General features: G+C 37.0%; 1 pseudogene; it reads right to left on the bottom strand.

The window, feature by feature from the left end:
* Positions 1-11,567: 11,567 nt before the first annotated feature.
* LOC109552202 (hypoxia-inducible factor 1-alpha inhibitor-like) lies at positions 11,568-21,450 on the bottom strand (annotated as a pseudogene).
* Positions 21,451-21,822: the final 372 nt, after the last annotated feature.

Below are 21,822 nucleotides of genomic sequence, written 5' to 3'. Positions count from 1 at the left end.
TTATCCTAATGTCACAATTTAATATAATTACCTGTATAATCATCTTTTGCCTCCACCAGTCTAAGATCTATGAGCACGTGTCTCATTTATTACTCTTTCTCCAAAGTCTAACACAACTGTCTGTCACTATTCTATTTCAAACTGCTGCTCCTAACACACACACACACACACACACACACACACACACACAAATAACCCACTTTCTTGCCTTACTTTTCTCCATAGTTTTTTTTTTTCATTTAACTTAATGTATTTTAACTTCTTCATTTTATCATTTGTCTTCTCTCACTGTTATGAAAACTCCATAGGGCAGGGATTTTTCTCCATTTTGCTCATTGTTCTCTCCCCAGAGACTAGTACAATGTCTGGCACATAATAGACACCCAATAAACTTTCTTAAATGAACAAATAACTGAATGAATGATGACAGATGCTCAAGAAAACAACTGTGTTTTGAATGAATGCATCATGCCAACAGGCAAGACTGAGAAGTGGTCTATACTTAAGATGAGTTAGTTTGGATCCTCAAGGTTAGCAAATACCATATTCCCACTGAATCAATAACTAGACCCTCCTGGAGAGCTAAAAGATGGTTCTACTCCATATCTTCACCTGATTCCACTTTAAGGTTAAAGCTTTGGTCTTATTCCTTTTGAACCCTCAGCTGCACCAGCACAGTGCTTTGCATATACTACACAAGATACTCAGTAAATACATGTGGAAAAAAGTAAATGGAATCACCAATACACTTTTGGTATTGTTATAATTTTAGGAGTTACTGAAATAGAATGATTGCCTATAAGAAAGTTTGGTGGGGAGGAGGTAATTCTAAACTTTGGCCCTGGCTGGAAGGTTCCTTGAGGGCAGCTCATGTCCTCATAATTCCCACACAAACACTGGAGAGGCTTAATGATAACATAAGTCTGATTTTGACTGTATACAGTTAGGGATACCTATAAGCAAACATCCCACTGAAGGTTACAAATCATGCTGAAATCCAAGGCTGCTCCCATTGACTGGTGAAAGAATTAGGGAAGAGGAGAAATTGATTCTGAGCTACCACACCAGGCACAGTCAAGACTCTTGTTTGAGTCTTTAACCAGTTTTTACTGGACACTGAAAAGAGAGCATTCATCACTAGAACCCAGGTTTGGAGTGTCTTCTTAGCAATGAGCAGAAAAGAGTTATTCTTCTCACACTTCCTATCAGCTCATTATAGTCAGCTGGAATCTCTCTCATTCCAAAGTTCCAGATGCCTTCCCTCTGAGAAGCAGAAGGGAAGTTGGAATTTTACAGGAATTTTAACCTGTAAGTTACTAATTACAGGTCAAAATTTGCTTTATCCACAGTTAAAACAGAATATCCTTCTCTTACTCCTTTCCCCTATTGATACAGGCAGTCCCAACTGAGAAAGAGTTAAGACAATATATTCCCTTGAGACATCTCTGTTTCCTGCCACCTCTATTTCAGAAGTCAATGGATTTCATAAGACGTTGCCCGGAGTTAGCCAGTAGCACTTCAGTAAATGCTAGATACACTTATTTTGGAAGGAAAAGTTTGGAGAGAATTTGAACTGAATTGCCCAGAATAAAGGGATTCACAGAGTTTATTGACTTCTAAAGAAAACACTGCATGTTATGTATCATATCCAAGGGGTGTTGAACTAAAAATGATGAGACATTTGCCTGAGTCTTATTCTTGATAGTTTAAATTTTTCAATCTATGGAGAATTCTTACCAGTAATTATTCAAAACCAGCTGCCATAGGAGCCATTGTGACCCTATTCCCACCCTTGCAGGGAACACTGTGGTTCTACGTTGAATCTGGATATTTGCTTCTAAAGAATGCAACACCAGTACTGCTTTATGCCTAGTCATGAAACTAGCACTTTCTGTCAACTTCTCCACAGTTCCTAAGGTGTGAAAATTGAAATAATTGACATCACAATACCAGACAAAAGAACTCCAGAACTGAATAAATAGCACATTTGTGTACCCCAAAGCACTATCACATTACTGAGATATGATGATAAAAACAAAAAAGAATTTTTTATAAGTACAGATATGATATATAATTAGGCACGATCTTTCTGACCATAGATTACCATGCTTTGCCATTCTTCCCAAACATGTCTCTGGCCAATTTTCCACCAGAAAACCCTTTCGAAGGCACAAAGGAGAAACAGCAGAGAAGTATGACATAAATACATGCATGTGTATGTACATATATAAACTAACTAACTTTGAAAGGGGACCAGGTAACACAGTCAAACAGATGAAAATTCTGGAGAGAACTCTGTATGTGAGGACAATTCCCAGGGAAAAAAGATGATGAGTTGTTAGAAATAGCCTGAAGGTAGAGGAGAGAAGACATCAATCTATTGGCCCTGGGATGTAGTATAAGATACAGCTGAGAATGGTAGGATTTAGAGCAAAATGTCTCAAACAAAGAACTTTATAAATTCTAAAAGTAAATTGACCTTTAGCTCCCATCAGGAAGATATTGTGTAGCTTAAATGTTATGAGGTTCCTTCCCTCTCTTAGACAATTTTGGTCTCTTTTGCATTTTTTTACTCTTCAATGTCATATCAAATCCATGTGGCAGATTAACCCTGAACAGTTGAGAAATTATTTCTTTTGCAAGTTTGAAATTCACTGATGTTATGAAGTTTTCACTATATATGTTAAGTGTTTAACATCTGTATCATTGCTAGATCTAAAAAAAGAATGTCAACATCTGATGTTTTCATTAAAAAAAAATAATTCCTGAATCTAAAATAATGAAAACCAAAAAGTCCAAAGTCAGTTTTATTTTAACAACCATGGAAAGGGTGCTAGTAGTCTTTCCCAGTGAATCTAAAGGTTCATTCAATTCATTGACAATGAGTGGGGTAAATCTGAGGAGTTTCTATAGATTACCCTCTGAGGGTAAGCAAACCAATACTGGGTGAACGATGATGCAACTACTGGGACAAAATTTGCCTTTAAAAATCCAGCCCAAGACTTAATGTCTTAAAACAACAAAGATTTGTTATCTGTCATGATTCTGAGAGTTAATTGGGCAATTCATAGTGGGCCAGTTCAGATGGGGCTGAATGGTGTTGGATGGCCTCACTGACATGACTGATGATTGAATCCATGTTAACTACAGTGATGGAGATAACTTGGTCATGTATCTTTCATCATTCAAAAGGCTAACACAAGCTAATTCATGTGGTGGTGGGCTCAGTGCTCTCTAAAATAGCAAGAAGATAAACTCCAAAGTGAAAGCACTTTTCAAGACTCTGCTTGCATCACATTTGCTAAGAACCCTTTGGCCAAAGCAAGACATGTGGCCAACCCAGAAGCAAGGGGTAGAGAAACAGACTCCACCTCTCTTGATAACAATTGAATTGTTAAAGGCATGCATACAGGAAGGAGAAAAATTTGGGGTCCTTTGGCAATCTACCATAGGAACAACAGAGGAAGGATGGCTTGTGAAACTGACCTCGTTCTAGGTACCCTACAGAAAGCCAGTGCCCAAAAGTTGTTTTAGAAGACTTTTTATGGTTTCTTGGTACCGGAAATTACTCTAGAATTAGAAAGATATTTTCCTGCCGTGATTCAAGGACATTTAACAAGTCATTATCGTTCCAAAAACAAACTTTGATGTGTTGAGTACAAACATAGCCCAATGGAAGACAAAGGAAATCTCCTGGGTAGGGAAAAGATGCTGTTAGCTAGTTGGAACCTAGCAACTCCTGGACTGTAGTCTTTCCATCTGGTGTCACTTGCCCTACATTGTGAATCCATCTAGTTTAGGCTTGAGATGTTAAAGAAAGATCTAAATACAAAGTCTCACTAATAAAATAGAAAAGCAAAACAGTACTAAAGAAATATGTTTATTTGGTCACAACAGCTGAAACTGCTATTAGGTTTAGTAACATACCCTAATGAATTTAGATTTTTGACCCATTTAGGATCCTGTATTCTATAAATTTTAAAAGACTACTTAAATAGTAGTTCCTTTACCGTTAACAAAATAATTCATGGTTAATGGTAATTTCTTTACCATTAATAATATAATGTTATATTCATTTACCCTCTATAATATAATTCACAGTTTTAAACCTCAGACTGATATCATGTTTTTCTGTTGTTCAAAGAATAGTCTTTATGAGCTCAGGACTTTCTTGGATTGATGACAGAGGGTGATCAGCACATTCTACAATGAAACAAAGAGATCCTTCTACATCTCAACATTCATAATGAAAGCCAGTCAAATTTGAAAATATTTTCTTTCACTTCAATCAGATTTTACTGGATTTGCTGCTTTATGAGTCTATTCCCATCTGGTCTAGGTTCTTTCTAATTTTCTAAAATAATTCCACTAACAATACTTTTCAGTCCCGGAACTTCAAAGAACATTAACACTTTAAGAAAATGTAATTAACCTCTAGTTCAGAGATATTTGAAAGGTTTATCACATTTGTTGACTCAATTTAGTAGTTGCTGCCAAAACACTGTATTGAGAAGGATTCTGAGGTCATGTCTGGTCTCAGGAGAAAAGAATACAGTGATTGATTAATGACGTCTGCTACGGAAATTAGCATAAAGACAATGGAATTTATCTTGCTCTAAATCAAACTTGCCATTTTAAAGACTGAGGAACAGGCAGCAAAAGGGACTTATCCAAGGTCTCACAGCATTCAATGATAAAAAAGTCCAATCTAAGAACCCATCATGACTTCAAAGCCAATATTTATTTGGACATTTGTCATTCTTCAGCTGACCATAATCCACTTCCCACTATTTTTATCAGTTCCTCACTGCGTGCCAACATAGTTGGAAGACAATTCCCAGTGCTTGCTTCCTATGGCTGTTCCTCTCTCAAACCACAGTAGCTGGGACCTTCCTCTACCACTCCTGGCTGTACCACAGAAGAAGCCAATGAGTTAGGCTTTGTTGATCTGGCCTTTGTTCTTGACCTCTAAATCTTGGATGGATAGTGCAAAAAATGAAGAAATGTAGGAGAAAACAGATGATTCCAACCACCACAAGAACCCATGAATCATACAGTTGCTGTGGTATGACTTTGACTATGCTTCCTGCAGCCTGGCCTGCAACGCTCCATTTTCTAAGCCTAAGGCTACCAGCCAATTGTCAATTATGGGCATCCCTGCTATTTGTCCAATGCATCTCCTGTTGGCTAAGGCCAGAGATGGTTTTTGTTGCTTCAAACCAGGGACTCTGAATGATGTTTTACTCAGCTCCACAGTCATGAGGAAGTATTAGGTTTCCTAATACTTTCCTCAGTCAAGTCATACATTTACACATATGACCTCCAAAATTAAATAAAATGTGTTCCATTGAAAAAAATGGAAAATATGGTCATTTGACAATTAAAAACATCTACAACCATGTCATCTCAGATGGTGGAAACAGCACAATTATTCCATGGTGTTGATCTTCAAGTTTCATCAACATCATCTTATTCTTTCAAAAATAATCATGAAAAAAAGCAAAAATTAAATAACTGAAATGAAACAAAGACTTTCTACATTTAAAGAGAACTGCCTGGGAAAAATTCCCTTACTTTTCTCTACCCTATCTATGTTCATAATATATCACATTTGTTAACTATAGGCTGTAAAGAACATGTGTTTCTAAGATTAAAGGCTGGTTTATAGACCTTTGTTCATGTAAGATGTAGCAAACTCATAAAACTCTTGCTACATACAAAGTCTGCGCTAATGTATTTTTGGCAAATACGACACTCCTAAGCCCTGGTTTACTTATCTGCTGTCAGTAAGAAAAGGTAAGAGGACATGCTGTCCTGGAAACTCATAATGTATTTCCATCACGCTGGTATCACTTTGGGGCCAATTCATAGAGTATATATTACTCTTCTTGGCTATTTACATTAAGACGCCATTTAAAAAAATTTTTTCCTTTAGCCTTTCTGTCTTCATTAATGAAAAATGCTACATTAAGAAATTTCTGCTTGGTTTTCCTTCCTGTTTCATATAGAGATTCATGTGTAATCTGCAAAGCAGCCTGAAAAGAATGGCATAAGCAGTCAAAATATTTACATATTTTCCTGTAAAATATTTCATAGAAAGATTTAACAGGCATAAGTAAGCTATGACAAGCACGTTCACTTATCTGAATAGAAATACTTCGAGCTGATTTCTTGGCACTGAGAGGAAAGCTGGTTAAGTGACATCTCCTTTTATGGAATGCAATGATTAAACCCATGAGTTGTGCTTACCTTCTCTAAGAGGGTCAGTTTGATAAGGAGTTGTTTTCAGTAAAGCTCAGTGTACTATACCTAAAATCATAGAATATGTCACTAACATCAGCAAGTAAAGCAAAGCTAAACATTGAAATTAAAACAAAAGAAGAAATGAAAAAAGAAAGCAAAAGCAATAAACCATCACTACCAAAAACAAACATAAGATTGTATGAGAGTGTAGTAATATATAGATGAATAATTTCACAGAAAACTGAGAAAACAGTGAGTGCTCATATATTAAGAAATATCTTACATTTGAAGATGAGAAATAGGGTATCTCAAAAGAGGGTTTTAATGAAATGATTTTTCTATAGGCTAAATGTAGGGTGTTTTTTTTTATTGTTTTTTTGTTTTTTTGTTCTTCATGAATTGTGAGAGAAATATAACTGGAGAATATTGCCATGATCTCTTGCAAGATCTTTCTTCAATAAAGAGAGGAATGAATGGGGAAATTTATTGATCCCAAAAAGTAAATGCCCAAGCTCAGAAACCCCTGTCTACTTCCCAGAGGAGCAAGCTGTAATTTCACAAGCTATGTAGAAGGCTCAGAGATTCTCCAATGCTGAAGTCATCAGCATTTCACATCAGAGACTATGCTGAAGGGTGTAAAATGATAAATACTGGGCATCCAGAAGCCCAGATTCCTAACTCACCATGATGACCTGAATTTCACCTCTATTTCCCACTCTTCTTTACCTGGCAGTTGAAGATAAGTCCTTTCTCTCAACATTGATTTCTGAAGTGAAATGAGTAAAAAGTTGATAGCATTTGCATGGTACCCTACTTTGGTGAGGAGTGGTAACTTGGAATAAAAATGCTGGATCCACTTCCTATTATGCCAGAAAGAACTGGCTGCCACAGCCTCCCCACCAAGACTACCATAATATATAGCTTATTGCAGGCTTCCCTGGTGGGGCAGTGGTTGAGAGTCCGCCTGCCAATGCAGGGGACACGGGTTCGTGCCCCGGTCCGGGAAGATCCCACATGCCGCGGAGCGGCTGGGCCCGTGAGCCATGGCCGCTGAGCCTGTGCGTCCGGAGCCTGTGCTCCGCAACGGGAGAGGCCACAACAGTGAGAGGCCCGCGTACCAAAAAAAAAAAAAAAAAAAAAAAAAAAAAATATATATATATATTGTTTATTGGTAAGAAGCCTCCTTGTTAGCAGCTCTGATCACAGAGGTTTCATTCTAATCTATTTCAAATTGCTCAGCTTGGAAATACATAGGCAATAATTCCTGTCTAGCAGGATTTCAATAGCCTCATAAATTCTACTTTTGGAAAATATTCAAACTAAGATATCTGTTCACATTGTTCACCACCTTATACTCATTTACACAGAATAAGATGTCAAACTGAGTATCTTAGAAGATACAGTTCTGGTTGTCCAGCATTTGGATTGATTCTCTGCCATTAAAAAAAAGAAGAAGAAAGAAAGAAAAAAAAAAAAGGGTGGTCAAGTGAGACAGGGCTTCCATCTTAACCCAACTGCTAAGGATTTAGAGGATGACAATCTGCCCATTCCAACATGACTCTCAAAGGAGTTGATGGCAGTTGTCAATTTGCGTCTTCAATTTAATTTGTTTTTCAAGGCATTTTTAAACCAAATGGAGTTGTCCCAATTTTTAAAAGTTTAAATGTGCTTTTCTTCCTGAGTTTAGAGATATCTGTTAAATTTTTTTAATAAAAGAGGATATTAAAAAGCAATATGCAAATATTGAACTGTGGTCAAGATTTTTTAAAAACTGAGAGGAAAGAGAGAATCATATTTCTCTGAACTTTTCCCACCTAAACTCCTGCATTCTGCCCCAGAAATAATAAGATGGATGGACTGTTCTGGGCTATAAAAGAGAGTCGACTATTGGGAGACATTTCAACTCTTTGTTTGAACAAGATAAAATATTTTTATAAAAAAATCTCTATCAATTTGAAAGGCAGTATGTATATAGGATCAATTTAGAACATGGAGCATAGAGTTTGAAGTTACAGAGACTGGGGCTCTAATCCTAGCTTTAGCAAGTCATAGCTGTGTTACTTAATTCTCTGAGACTCTTTCTTCATCAATAAAATAGGACTAATAATAGTATATATTACATGAACTTGTTGTGAATATTAAATGAGATGTCAAATGTAAAGTGCCTACTAGTTTATTTTGGATAAGGCACTTAAAAAGTTTTAGTTTTATCAGATAGCTAGATGACAGATAGCTGAATAGGCCAATAACTGTTCTCATGAACCTTTGCCATGGCTGCATACCTACTTTCCCTGGGTACCTAGGCTTTATTCACTTTATCTCTCCTGGATTGCTGCCCTCCAAGTGGTAAGCTCATTTACTCTTTTGACATTTACTGCCAGCCCTCTGTGTACCAAGCACTGTGATATGTGCCCAGAAGGCAGAAAGAGCCAGATGTAGTTCCTGTCCTCAAAGAGCTTTCAGATGCATATATGAGAAGGGGCCAGTGGCGGAGGGATGTTGACAGTATTTACAATGTATACAACGATGAGTCATGATAGGGATGTATAGGAGTGACTAATCTGCCTTCTTTGGGGAGGGGTGGAGGACATAGCTAACTATATGGAGAAGACTTCTACTGAGCCGAATATGATTTAGGAATTAATTCCCAGCATAAGGAGCAGCAACACACAAAGACAGTGACCTCCTGCAAGAACAAGGGGGTGGATGTGCTTAGAATTCAGGGAAGGTTCAGGAAGGCGGTAGCAAGTGCATGGATGGGATATCATCTAGAATTACTGAATTCAAAGCTAGAATTAACTTCATGGATAATAATAAAAGCAATAATAACAGCAATAATTATAAACCATTTGTTATGTGCCTGGACATTTTTACATATTAACTCCTTGAATACTTAGAAGCACTCTGTGATATAAATATTATTATGATCCTCATTTTAGAGAAGAGAAAACCTGAGGTATAGAAAGGTTAAGTTATTTCCCAAAGGATATCCCATCTAGTAAAAGTAGCAGAATTGAGATTCAAACCCAGTCAGTCTAGGTCCTGAGCCAGAGTCTCACACACAATGGTACTCTGGTTCTTTGTTTTTGTGTTTTCAGTTAAAGTAGCTTGTACACAACAAGATAAATGATTGGAGCCCTTGGTGAGTGAGTGACCTCCAGCTAGAGTGGCTTTATCAGCACTACTCTGACAGGCTGCCACAAGAGAAACAAAATTACCTAATTGCCTAGCTGTCTGTAGTTAACAGTAACATTAAACCCTTGTGGCTAAAGTTAGACCACAGAGTACGCTCATGATGGTTAACCAGCAAAGACAGGAAATAAAGCCCAAAACACAAACCAGTGAAGAAACAAGGTGTGAAGGCTTTGGCATAACTTCATGCTCAGTGTATCTGTGACCCCTTGGAATCAAACATTCCTTCTATGGGCACCACACAGGTATGCATCTATAAAATGGTGGAAATTCCTAACTCAGAATGCTGTGAGGATCCAATGTCAGGTGTTAACCCTTAGACTGAGACATAGTAAAGAATGGTTGTTAATATTTTTCCTTCCTTTATTCTTTTTTTTTACCTCTTTCCATTTTTTACTTTTTTCCTTCCTCCCTCCCTCCCTCCCTCCCTCCCTCCCTTCCTTCCTTCATCTTTGTCTTTCTCCCTCCCTCTCTTCCTTCTTACTTTCCTTACCCTTATTCTTTCTTCTTAATTACCATCAGGTAACTCTTCCGCTTCCCTGAATGGTCTTTTGTCATTGCATCTAGTAATAAAACTTTAGTGACAAAAATAGGGAGAAATACACTAATTCTGAGAATGGTTGATAATTATTCACTGGACAACTGGATGACTTAGAAAAAATTGTGATGTTCTAATGTCATTTTAAAAGCTCAGAATCATGGTCAGTATTGAGCTACAGACATTCCCACTATGAAATATGTTAGCCTCTCAAGATATCAGTTATTGTAATACCACACCCTTGCCCTACCACTCAAGGGCAACTGTTTGTTAACTCATATAATAAGATTACTCTTTAAAAAATAATTTCAACAGTGTTACAATCATAGATTTCAGGGTTGAAAGGTATCATGATAGGAATGCATCCCAGAACTTAGACAAGCTAAGTAGTAGGTCTGAGCTAGAAAAAAATATACATTCATTCTGAGAGGACCTCTCTTTACCTTAAATTTATATATACAATTTATTCAGGGAAAAATACTTTTTATGCTATGCTTCCTCCTAGTTTCATACATACTTATTTAATGACCCATGAATATACATTGCATCCATATTTTCATTTATATACACATGATATCAGTGGTAAGAATTTTCACAAAACTAATCTTTCCAAGTTTGAAAGAAACTGTTTTGATACCAAAAGAAGTCATAATTTATCTTTTTTTTTTTAACATTCTATCCATTAGCTGTTTGTCTTATGAATGAAAGTATGAAGCAAGTAGGTAATGTATTCATGTGCCATCTCCTTGGGTATATAAAGGTTAAGAAAAATTGATTACAAACAAATGAGATCTATGACAAAGGCAGAGGAGTAAGGTGAGCAGCCCCCCAAATTAATCAGCATATAAATTAATCTTGCTCCCAGGCAAAAAGTAGAACAGGAAGCACTGTCATCAATAATCTACTATGCCAGGACAGTCTCCAGGACGAATACTAATGAGTATAAGCAAATAGTAGCTAGATGAGTAATATAAATACTTAAAAAGTTAAAAGTCTGAACATTTTCTAGTCTGTAAACTATACATATTAAAAATATCTTATTATTATTACCAGTAAAAATGCTATCACAGTAATTGATTACCATTTACAGAGTACCTACAGAGTGCCCCATACTATACAAAGAACTTTACATATGTTTTTTTTCTAGTTTCCACGTTCCTTTTGCAAGGTAAGTATTATTACCTTCATCTTAAAATTCCAGCAACTGAACCTCAAGGAGTTTAAGTGTTGTAACTGCAGATCTGTGACAATGAATCTAGGTCTCTCTGATTTCAAAGGCTATACACTTTCCACAGTGTAGAGAAAGACTGAAATATTTTTCAAAAGCATATGATTTTAGTGACATAGTCTGTTTTTACAGTCCTGGTGCTCACTGACCAATTGTTATCTTCAGTTTATCTCAGAAGTTATACATATTTCTTCCAGAAAGTTCCATACTATTTAACTACCTAACTTAAGGTATTCTAGAAATGACCTTCTATAAAAAGATTTGGACAAGTGAAAGATAGAGATGATAACCTGAGGTACAAACAGCTTCTAAGAGGATGAACTCTCTTAAGGAGGAAGGATTCTTTGATGGTGACCTCACCCCATTTTACTTTACTTTACATAAAGGGTGTTTTCCACAGCCCCTCTTATTCTTCCTCTCTGACTGCCCCTCAATTCTCTTCTTCTGTTAAGAACAAGAATATATGGAAATTCTATCATTTCAAGCTGAACCAACATGTATAATTATAAAATTTTCTCAGGAAAAAAGTAGCCATGCGTGCCTACTAATTCTTAAATGGACTATCATGAATTAGGGATGTGTAGGAAATTTGCAAAGTTTTGAAATATTGACAATAAAATTGCATATGCTATGATTGAGAAAGAAAAGGAAGAAATTAATATTGTGTGACTGTGAATAATCTTTTCTCTCTAAATCAGTAAAATACTTTGTAAATTTCAGGTTGCAAAATTATTCAAAACATCCTTGAATAATGTCTTTAAAAAAGTGTTTAATAGTTAGAAACTCACATAACTTAAATTTCCAACATGACACATTATGGTATCTATACATGTAATACTATACTATGTAGTCACCTGTAATGTAGGACTGTATTTATAAACAAGAAATATACCTACATTAAACTGTTAAGTGGAAAAGTATTACAGGTTATAAAAATATTAAACACAGTATGAGCCCATTTGAAAAAGCATATTAAAAACCACATTTTTTTCATTAAGGTAACATAATTTTATAAATTTTGGATATATGAATTGTTTTGATAGTTAAGTCAAAATCTCTTGAATTTACATATTAAAGGAGAAAATTAACATGTGTATTTATTTATTTATCTAGGCTGCATTGGGTCTTCGTTGCTGTGCGCAGGCCCCCTTTAGTTGCAGCGAGTGGGGGCCACTCCTCACCACGGTGTGCGGGCCTCTCATTGCGGTGGCCTTCCCTGCTGCAGATCACGGGCTCCATGTGCCCAGGCTTCAGTAATTGCAGCATGCATGCTCAGTAGTTGTGGCACGTGGGCTCAGTAGTTGAAGCATGCAGGCTCTAGGGCACATGGGCTTCAGTAGTTGTGGCACGTGGGCCCAGCAACTGTGGCTTGCGGGCTCCAGAGCTCAGGCTCAACAGCTGTGGCGCACAGGCCCAGCTGCTCCGTGGCATGTGGGATCCTCCCAGACCAGGGCTCGAACCCGTGTCCCCTGTGCATTGGCAGGCGGACTCTCAACCACTGCGCCACCAGGGGAGTCCCGGGAACAGTCTCTTGTGGGTTCCCCAAGGCCTCTCCAAGCATCTTCTCAATGTTTCTCATTATGGCCACTTTCTGATGGGCTTTGAGAGGATATTCAGTTCTCTTAGGGATGGGGGCCCCCTAATACCAGAAGTACACAGTGATGGTAGTGCCCCCATTTAGTAATGACTCTGTGATGCCACCAGTACATTCAGATGTAAAGAACATCACCAGGGCCAACCACTCTTTCGTAACCAACCACATTCTGGAAATTGGGGAACCTCTTGTAGTCAGGATTGTCAAAGTCCACCTGGCTCTGTCTGTCACATGGATGATGAACAGGATATGCGTAGAGGCACTCAAACTGACCCGGAGGGAACAAAATGCATCGCTTGTACCTTTTATCTGAGCAAAGAAGTTCTGTTGCTCATCATAGTGAGCAGGTGTCACATTTCCTTCCATGCCAATAAGCAGCAGGTTACAGGTCAGCTGCCCCCAGCCACGCTTTCCCTGTTGCTTATTAATCCAGTTCCAGTCAAAACCCAAGAAGTCCATGACAATCTTCCTGCTCACAGTGTCATTGAGTGTTTGCTGCAGATACGAGCTCTCTTCACCTCCTCACTGCTGTATATTCTGCCGTTGCTCAACAAACTCATGAAATTTCATTTCTTCCCTATTGGACCTCAGCTTAAAGTTCTGGAAATTAGCCATCTTCTTTTCATCATAGTGCAAGAACTTGTGGGTGCTGGCACTGTACACAGAGAAGTCTCTGTTGTCAATATTTTCTCGCAGTTATTCAAGGCCCCATTTTAGGGCAGGATACACAAGATTTGTGTCTGCCAGCACCACAGGCTCCTCATTCTCAATAAGCTCCTCTGCCCCGGGGTTGCTCTGACTGAGATGCGGGATGGGCCAGGTCGCGAAGGTATAACTGAGTAGTTGGGATTCATCCCAGGCGGGGCCAGGGGCTTTGGCCTCTTCCTGGGGTTCTCCAGAGCCTGAGGCTGCAGCCTCCACCGCAGTCGCCACCCTCAGTAGCCATTCTTAATACATAATGCATATTAACATTAAATTTTGGCTTGCAAAACCCAAAAGTTGATATTCAAATCCCCCCTTCCCAACAGCTGACAGACTCTTAAACTACATTTATGTTATGTTATGTTATGTTATATATTATATTTAGGGTGAGGGTCCAAGTAACCCAAAATAAAACAGCAATTGGTAAGCTTAATTTACTGTGATTGCATGAAGAATTCAAAAATTTAAAAAGAAACTGGAGAGATTATTTTTAAATATATATGGAAAAAATAAATATGTAGTAATTTCTAAGAAACTTTCTGAAAAAGAGATGAGAGTAAATACCCTACCACTTATAAAATTTACTATGCTGGTTATTGAAATGAAAACAGTATTTCATTAGCATAAGCAAAGACCGGAAACAAAGTAAAAGAACAGAAGATAACTGAAAAATAGAAGATGGAGTTCAGTGCTGCCCAAAGAATTAGCATTTGAAGAGGAAAAGCCTGGAGAGTGAGGAAGTTCAAAGAAGAAACCCAAAAATCTACATTCAAATCCCCCTTTCCCAACTGCTGACTGATTCCTAAACTACATAAATATATAAAAATAATATATGTTATAAATATATATACATAATATGTAAATTCTATTATATTATTTATAGACTGAGAGTCCAAATAACCCAGAATAAAACAGCAAATGGGAGGCTTAAGAATGAAACTCAGCAGCCACACCAAGAAAACAAAAATTAAAGTTCAATCCCTATGGAAGTAAAGAAGCATTTGCAAAAGTTTTAGTATTTCTCAGCTTTCACCTCAGAAGGGTTCCATCCTAGGATTAAGTGCCATATTCTAGAAGTGAGGACTATGTAAGGGCAAAATTTAAATAGACCTATCTTGACAAAGCCTAAAACTAAGTCTGACCAGGACTGTAGTCATCTGCCAGCCATCTGTGTACCAGATGAAAAACCTTAACACGCTTTAGAGAAATGTCCATCAAGAGAGTCCCTAAAATGTTTCATCCATCAAGCCAAAAGTTATGAGATATGCAAAAACAAAAGCAAAACCCACAGAATCAAATGATTGAAAGTAAGAAAAAAAAAAAAAAAAAAAGAAAATAGGCAATAGAAATAGACCTACAGATGATTCAGATATTAGAGTTATTCAACAGGGACTTTTAAGTAACTATGATCCATATGCTTAAGAAAGTTACAAAAAAATTGGACAAAGTAGAAGAAAAGAGAAAGAATTTTAAAAGAGGATTATAATTTATAAAAACTGGCCAAATGAACATTCTAAAACTGAAAAATAGAAAATAAGAAATGAAAGATCATAAGAAGTAACAAGCTCAGAATTAATGTGTTAAATCTACGAATAACTATTAGCTACTGGCAGACACTCTTCTAAGAGAAAGGGGTAAAATAGTGAACAAAACAAAATCTCCTTCCCTCTTGAATCTTATGCTCTAATGAGGGAAACAGAATATGAACAATATAAGTAAATAAATCTTTTTCAGAAGATGACAACTGAAGGTGATATTACAAGTGAAGGAGACACTAAAAAGTTAACACTTGAATGAAGGAGGTAAAAGTAAAACACATATAAAATCTGAAGAAGGGCCTTCCTGGCAGAAGGAATAAAAAATGTAAAGGCCCCGAGAAGGTGGTGGTTTGTCTGCTAAAGGAAAAATAAGGAGCTTAATGTGGTTGTAATAGTAGGAGATGAGATTATTAACCACTGCAAGGACTTTGGATTCTACCGAGTGAGATGAGAAGGTAATACAGAGCTTTTAGTGTAAGTGTGACGTGATTCAACATCTTGCATTAGACTGTAGGAGTTAAGAACAAAAGTAGGTAGAATACTTTGGAGTCTATTATAATAGTTCAAATAAGAGATGATGGTGATTGAACCAAGATGGCAGTGGTGAAGAAAGTGAGAAATATTTATATTCTGGATGTATTTTTAATCAATGGCCAACAGGGGATATAAAAGTTAGAGGGGACTTATACGTGACTCTGAATTTTTTGCCTGATCAACTGAAGGAAAGGAGTTGCCACTAGTAAATGGAAAGAACTGAGCATAGAAGGTTTAGGGATAGGGGAATATCAGGAGTTGAGTTTTGGAAATGTTGAGTAGGAGATAACTGTTAGACATCTAAGTAGAGATGCCAAGAGCCAAGTAAATATTTGGGTACATGAAACAGGAATTTGGGGAAAAGATCCAGACAGGATCCAAATTCAGGAATTTGGGAATTATTGACACATAAATTGTATTTAAAATAATGAGACTGGGTGATATTTCCAAGGTGCAATAAGTAGAGACATGTAAAAGATTTAAAATTATTGTTCTCTGAAAAAGAAGAATAAAACAAGGATAGAACATTTGTTTATGGAAAATACAATGGTTTGCTGTTAGGAGTCTCTTTTTAGATACCTTCTCTCATTTTATCGGATAGTACAGATCATCTAGATAGAATTTTAACACTGAATGATCTTTTAAAATTGAGAGTCATCTTCAGAGGATGCTAGTGAATCAAATTATTTGACAACTGGCAAGTAAAGAGGGAAGTAAAAATCAGGCATCTATTCTGCTTTTCCTATCAAACTTTATCATGTAGTAACCAAATGATAAGTAAGAGGAAAGTTTTCCTTAATAAAAGTATTCCAACTAATAATACAGAAGGAAAACTGAATTAGAATATCATCATTTGACATCGTCTAATTATTAATGGATCTAGGCATTGAGAATCAATTACAGCTAAATTATAAAAAGAGAAAGAAAATGATAACATGGGCCTCCTGATCCAAATAGCCCCATCAAAAAATAAAATAAATCTAACCTAAATCTTCTCAAACCACAAGGTCCAACTACCAATTCACAGGAGATTCAAAAGTCTGAGGGATGAGCTAAGTTGATTGTTTACAGGGGAGGAAGGAAGAATTGGGTTCTTCTGAAATGACATGAGCAATTTTGATAAAGAAGGTAGCATTTGAGTTAGACTCTGAATAGTAATTATGATTTCAAAAAGAGAAGGGATTTAAAGGGTTTTTTCATGTTGCGGGAACAATCTGAGCAAAGACAGGGAAAGCGTAATATATCTGTGACAAGGCCAATCAATTGTCCGGGTGGCTGAGGAAGAATCTTAGCAGAATAGTGAAACCTTGCTTGAAAGTGAAGATGGGAGTGCGTGAGTTTATGTGTTTCCCTTAACTGTACTTTCTAAATTTTCTAAAATGAACAAAGGATTGTTATGTAATTATATTTCTATACTTACATAAATTCAAGTTTTTAAAAATGTAATTTAATAGAGCTTTCAGTCAACTAATGGAAGACTTCAAATGCCATGATCAAGTTATTTTACTTTTCCCCTCACCAATCCTGGTTGTGCAGCTAAAGATACACTTGGCTGTAACTCTGTTCCATTAAATGTTGATGCTAAGGGTGTCACCAGTCATAAATTTTAGAAAAAATCAAGTAGCTTTTTCAGGAATGTAAAAATCATTACCATTACTGAAATGTTCAATTTGAAGCCCAGTTTGAGAAATACAAAATTTCTACTTTATCTTCAGGGAAGTCTTCCAAGCATACTTAATGTTGATGCCAATAAATTTTAAAATACACTGTGAATATAAACAGAGTAAATACAGTTTGTATAGGTTCCAATTAAGACATATTAAAGCTATAGCTTGATTTCCAAACTGTTCTTCGTTCTGCCGATTGGGGACAATTTAAAACCTGACGATTGATAGAACATGGCAAGCTAGTCAAATGGAATGAGCAGAGAGAGATGTGGGAGTGAGGATGAAAACGGAAGGAGTGATCATCTAAGAAGAGGGATAATTTAAAAGACTTGAGAACTGTAAGGATTTAAGAAAAACTCAGGGCTCTCAGTCTCTGGTTGCTGGCAGAGGGAGGCTAAGGTAGGGCTCAGGCAGCCAAAGCAGGTCTGCTTAGTCCGTTACCCAAATTGGCTAAGAGCAGACACACTTCAAGGGGTATGAACAATTTTTAACTGAAAAATGGAACTAAGATGTGTTCAAAGAAATGGTGTCCGACCCAAGAATAGTGTTTAAAATCAAGAAATCTGGGACTTCCCCAGCAGTCCAGTGGTTAAGACTCCACACTTCCACAGCAAGGGGTGAGGGTTTGATCCCTGTTCAGGGAACTAAGATCTTGCATGCAGCACACTGTGGCCAAAAAAAAAAAAAAAAAAAAAAAAAAAAAAAAATCTGGGTTCAAGGAGATGTCAACTAGATGGAGAAACAGGATAGGGATCTCAAAAGGAGACAAAAGAGATCATCCAACATTTGAAGCCAGCAAGGATGCCAAGAACTTATTCTTACTGGGTTTTTCTGTAAGGAAAGCAGTTCTGCTGATATAAAGAGGCAATGCCAGAATAAACCCTTACATTTTACCTTAATATGTTCTATCTTGGGAAAATCCACCCCAATTTTGTGCTTTTTCAACCTTTCTTACCGTTATCAATCAACACAAACTTGATGCCAAGTAATTAATATGTATCTATATTTCTCCAAACATATGTTATTTGTATAATATGAAATTATTCATGGACATTTGCAGTGTATTTCCTGTTGAGGGCACCATACATTCATTCATCCAACAAATATTAATTGGGTACATACTCTTTGTAAGCTCTTGTAACTGCTGGGTGTAGAGAGGTGAGTAAAGCTAACTTAACCTCTGCTCATTATGGAACACAGTCCAACTGAGAGGTGTGAGCATTAAATAAATAAGATGGTAACAAATTCAAGGTAGAGATTTGGAACAATGGGGTGTGACAGTTAGTGACTGAGTGGCTACTTTAGGTTGGGGTGGTCAGGAAGATCTCTGAAGAGGTGGCATTCAAGCTGCATCCTGAATTGTAAGAAACAGCCCTAAATGAGTGGGTTTCGGTGTCTAGATGACAGACAAGGAACAAAAAAAAAATAATTAGGTTTTGTGATAGGATACCTTGGAAAATGTTTGGGAAAACCACAGGTGTTTGAGTCAAATCTCATATTTACTTTGAGCTCCTCTTTTCAGAAGCGTTTCTAAAAGAAAGATGCCCAGAGGGAGATTTTTTTAAAGTTTGGAATCTTCTCTAAGGGAGAAGTATCAAGAATGACTACTAACTTGAAATGAAAATGTAGATTCTGCAGAGCAAAAGAGATGAAGCCGTCATGTTTTTATTGTACAAGCTGAGTTTCACAGGTGAATTTGATACTTGCTAACTTCCCCCGCATGCCCGAATGAAATAAATGAGAAATGCAGGAGATGAAGGTACAAATCCAATTTCCCTTTTGCAACAAGACAGAGTCAGTAAGTCTTTGCTGCTTTCTTCATTTGAAAACTCATCCATATTTTATCTTCCTTCATAAACAATGTTTAGATAAACCCAGTGAATAATGGGGTTGAAAGGAAATTTTAAAGGTCATCTTGAGTATACCCCTGGCTTCAGGCAAGATTGCATTCATGCCCACCCAAGAAGCTGTCGTCTTTTCTGTCAGGTTTTGTTTTGGATAATGTTTATTTTTTCCAGGGGGGGAGTTGGGTAGGGAGGACAGTAATGAAGAGCATGTTTGCCTTAAAAGTACAAGCAGAGTTATTTTTAATGTAGGATCCCTCCTCTCCCTGTTATGCCAGGGGCAGAGTATTCTCCAAATGCCTTATACACTTACTTTCAGCTCTAAATGTATTTGTGCAAATCTCATGAATCATCAAGGCTTTTGAAAATATTTATAGGGAAAGAAACTCTACCCTTTTCATTAGAGTGAGTTAGACTCACATTTGTATCTCGCTATTGTTTAAGGAGAACAATGGATGGGTGGATGAAAGAGAATGTCAGCTGGATCAACAAACAGCTGTTCCAACAGAAGTCCTGCTACCCTATACAGCAGAGCAGTACTAATTGCTGCCTTCTCTGGAGTCTCTAAAGATGCTCGATCGGCATTTAGTACCCTGTTTACCTAAAATCAAAAGTTAAGGCTGAAATGAGACTTTCATCATTATGACTACTTCACCTCCAGAGAGAAAGCTGTAGCCCTTTAAAACTTTCTTTATCTGATCTCCCAAGAAGACTCCACCACTTTCCAAGGCAATATATTCTAGTGTCCTCTTCAAATGACCTAACTGAAACTTATAACCGGGTGGTCTCATGTCCAGGCTTTGATGGAAGCCGGGACTCTCATATTATGTGTAAATATATACTCCTTATAATATTCATAGGCCCTCGCAATATTATTTTCTCTAGGACACAGAAATCAAATTTCTTCTGAAGGCAGTGAGGTACTGGGTAAAGGTTATAGGAATTGGACTCAGTTCTGGATGAGAGTCTTGGCTCTTCCATTGACTAATTGGATGAGCAACTTATTTGAGACCCAGTTTACTCAACCTTCTCAAAGGGTTGCTGTGAGGATCAAATGTGACAATGCATAAATCATTTATAACAACATGCCTAATCCATATTAGATGTCAATTTTTATCACTGCTTACCCACCTTTTTCCTTTATCAATGGGTGTTTTTCAAGTTTTTATATGTTGTTTAAGTCATAGACTATAGATAGAAGTTCAGTCATCTAAGAACCACAAATAATCCAGATAACTTTATACTTCATTACCAATTCACATGTGTTTTACTTAATTAACAATAGAGCATGGGGATTTCCCTGGAGACCCAGTGGTTAAGATACCCCGCTTGCATTGCAGGGAGCGCAGGTTCGATCCCTGGTTGGGGAACTAAGATCCTGCATGCGTGGCACAGCCAAAAAATAGAAGGAAAAAAAATCAGTTAAAAAAATGAAAAAAAAACCCCAATAAAGTATGAAGCTTATGAATTCATATTTTGTTTATGATCGAAAATGATCTACAAATTCTTTTCTGGGATCTTCTTAAAGCTTGTCCTGTGTAATATACATTCAGAGATTATTTTTCTTTTCTTTACATAGTAATTATAAACAGTATTGAATCACATCTTCACATTTCTCAAATTCCTAAGATGTTTTAAATATAAATCCTTTCCTTTTGAAGTCAGGCAAAATATTATTAGCTATAACAGTATTGCTGGTCACCATTCTGTCATCTAGATTATAAATAAAAATAGTAAATAGGGCCATTGTAAGTACCAATTTGGGTAGGACACAATATATTTTGTGGATGCAATGATGAAAAAGGTGCTTTCAGACCAAGGTTTCTTCTACGTATGAGTCATGCCACAATTTTTTTTTTTGTCTTGCCTATAATGTGCCAGGCACTGTGGCAATAAACTTGAATGACATATTCTTGTAGACTTCAACTTAAAGAGGGAGAAAAAATTGCAAGCTTGTAAGTTACAACACCACTTGACAGATGTTAAAGCACCTGCACAAGCAAAGTGTCAAGAAGCAGTTGAGATGGGATACTTGAGGTAGTCTAGATGCAGCATGGTATAACGGATTTACCAGTCACAAGATTCTAGGCACAACTGTGTGGTTCTCAGTCTCCTCATTTGTAAAGTGGAGATTTTTTTTTATCAGGGGAATTATAGCACTGTGTTGTCAGGGTCTGTTATGGAGTCCTTTTCTTTCCAGAGATCCCAGATCTCTGAAAAGAGAAAGAAATTTCAGACAGCTATCACCCCAAGTGTTCTGATTCAAGATCATCCGAGTCTCTAGTTTCTGACCTTAGGATAAAGTGCAAATTCTCCACCAATATTTAACAGCTCTCCACTACACTCTTCCATGTTTCTCTCCCGCCTCATGATTCACTACCTTCCCCAGACGAGGAAGGAGGCAAAAGCACTCTAATCAGAGGAAAAACATATGCAAATAAAATCTCAGAGACATGAAAAATTGTGACATATTAAGGAAAATTTGGAAATTTAAGGTAGCTGAAAAAGATGGGAGCCATGTAAAGGGCAGCAAGAAGTGGTACAGACAGGTAGGTTGAGGTGAGATAGAATATCAGGATAAAGAAGAAGACAATTTTCTAGGCAACAGAAAACTAAAAGAGAGAATTGGCTCCTCAGTTCTTGTTTTCTTTTCTTTTGGATAGAAGCAAGTTCTCATAAGATTTTTTTTTTTTTTTGAAGATCATGCTGATAGTGGTGGGGAAAGCGAACTGGAAGGGTTAA

Source organism: Tursiops truncatus, chromosome 8 (assembly GCF_011762595.2).
Source record: "Tursiops truncatus isolate mTurTru1 chromosome 8, mTurTru1.mat.Y, whole genome shotgun sequence".
NCBI lineage: Eukaryota > Metazoa > Chordata > Mammalia > Artiodactyla > Delphinidae > Tursiops > Tursiops truncatus.
The sequence above is the reverse complement of the archived record's forward strand: the minus strand, read 5'-3'. Positions and strand labels throughout refer to the sequence as shown.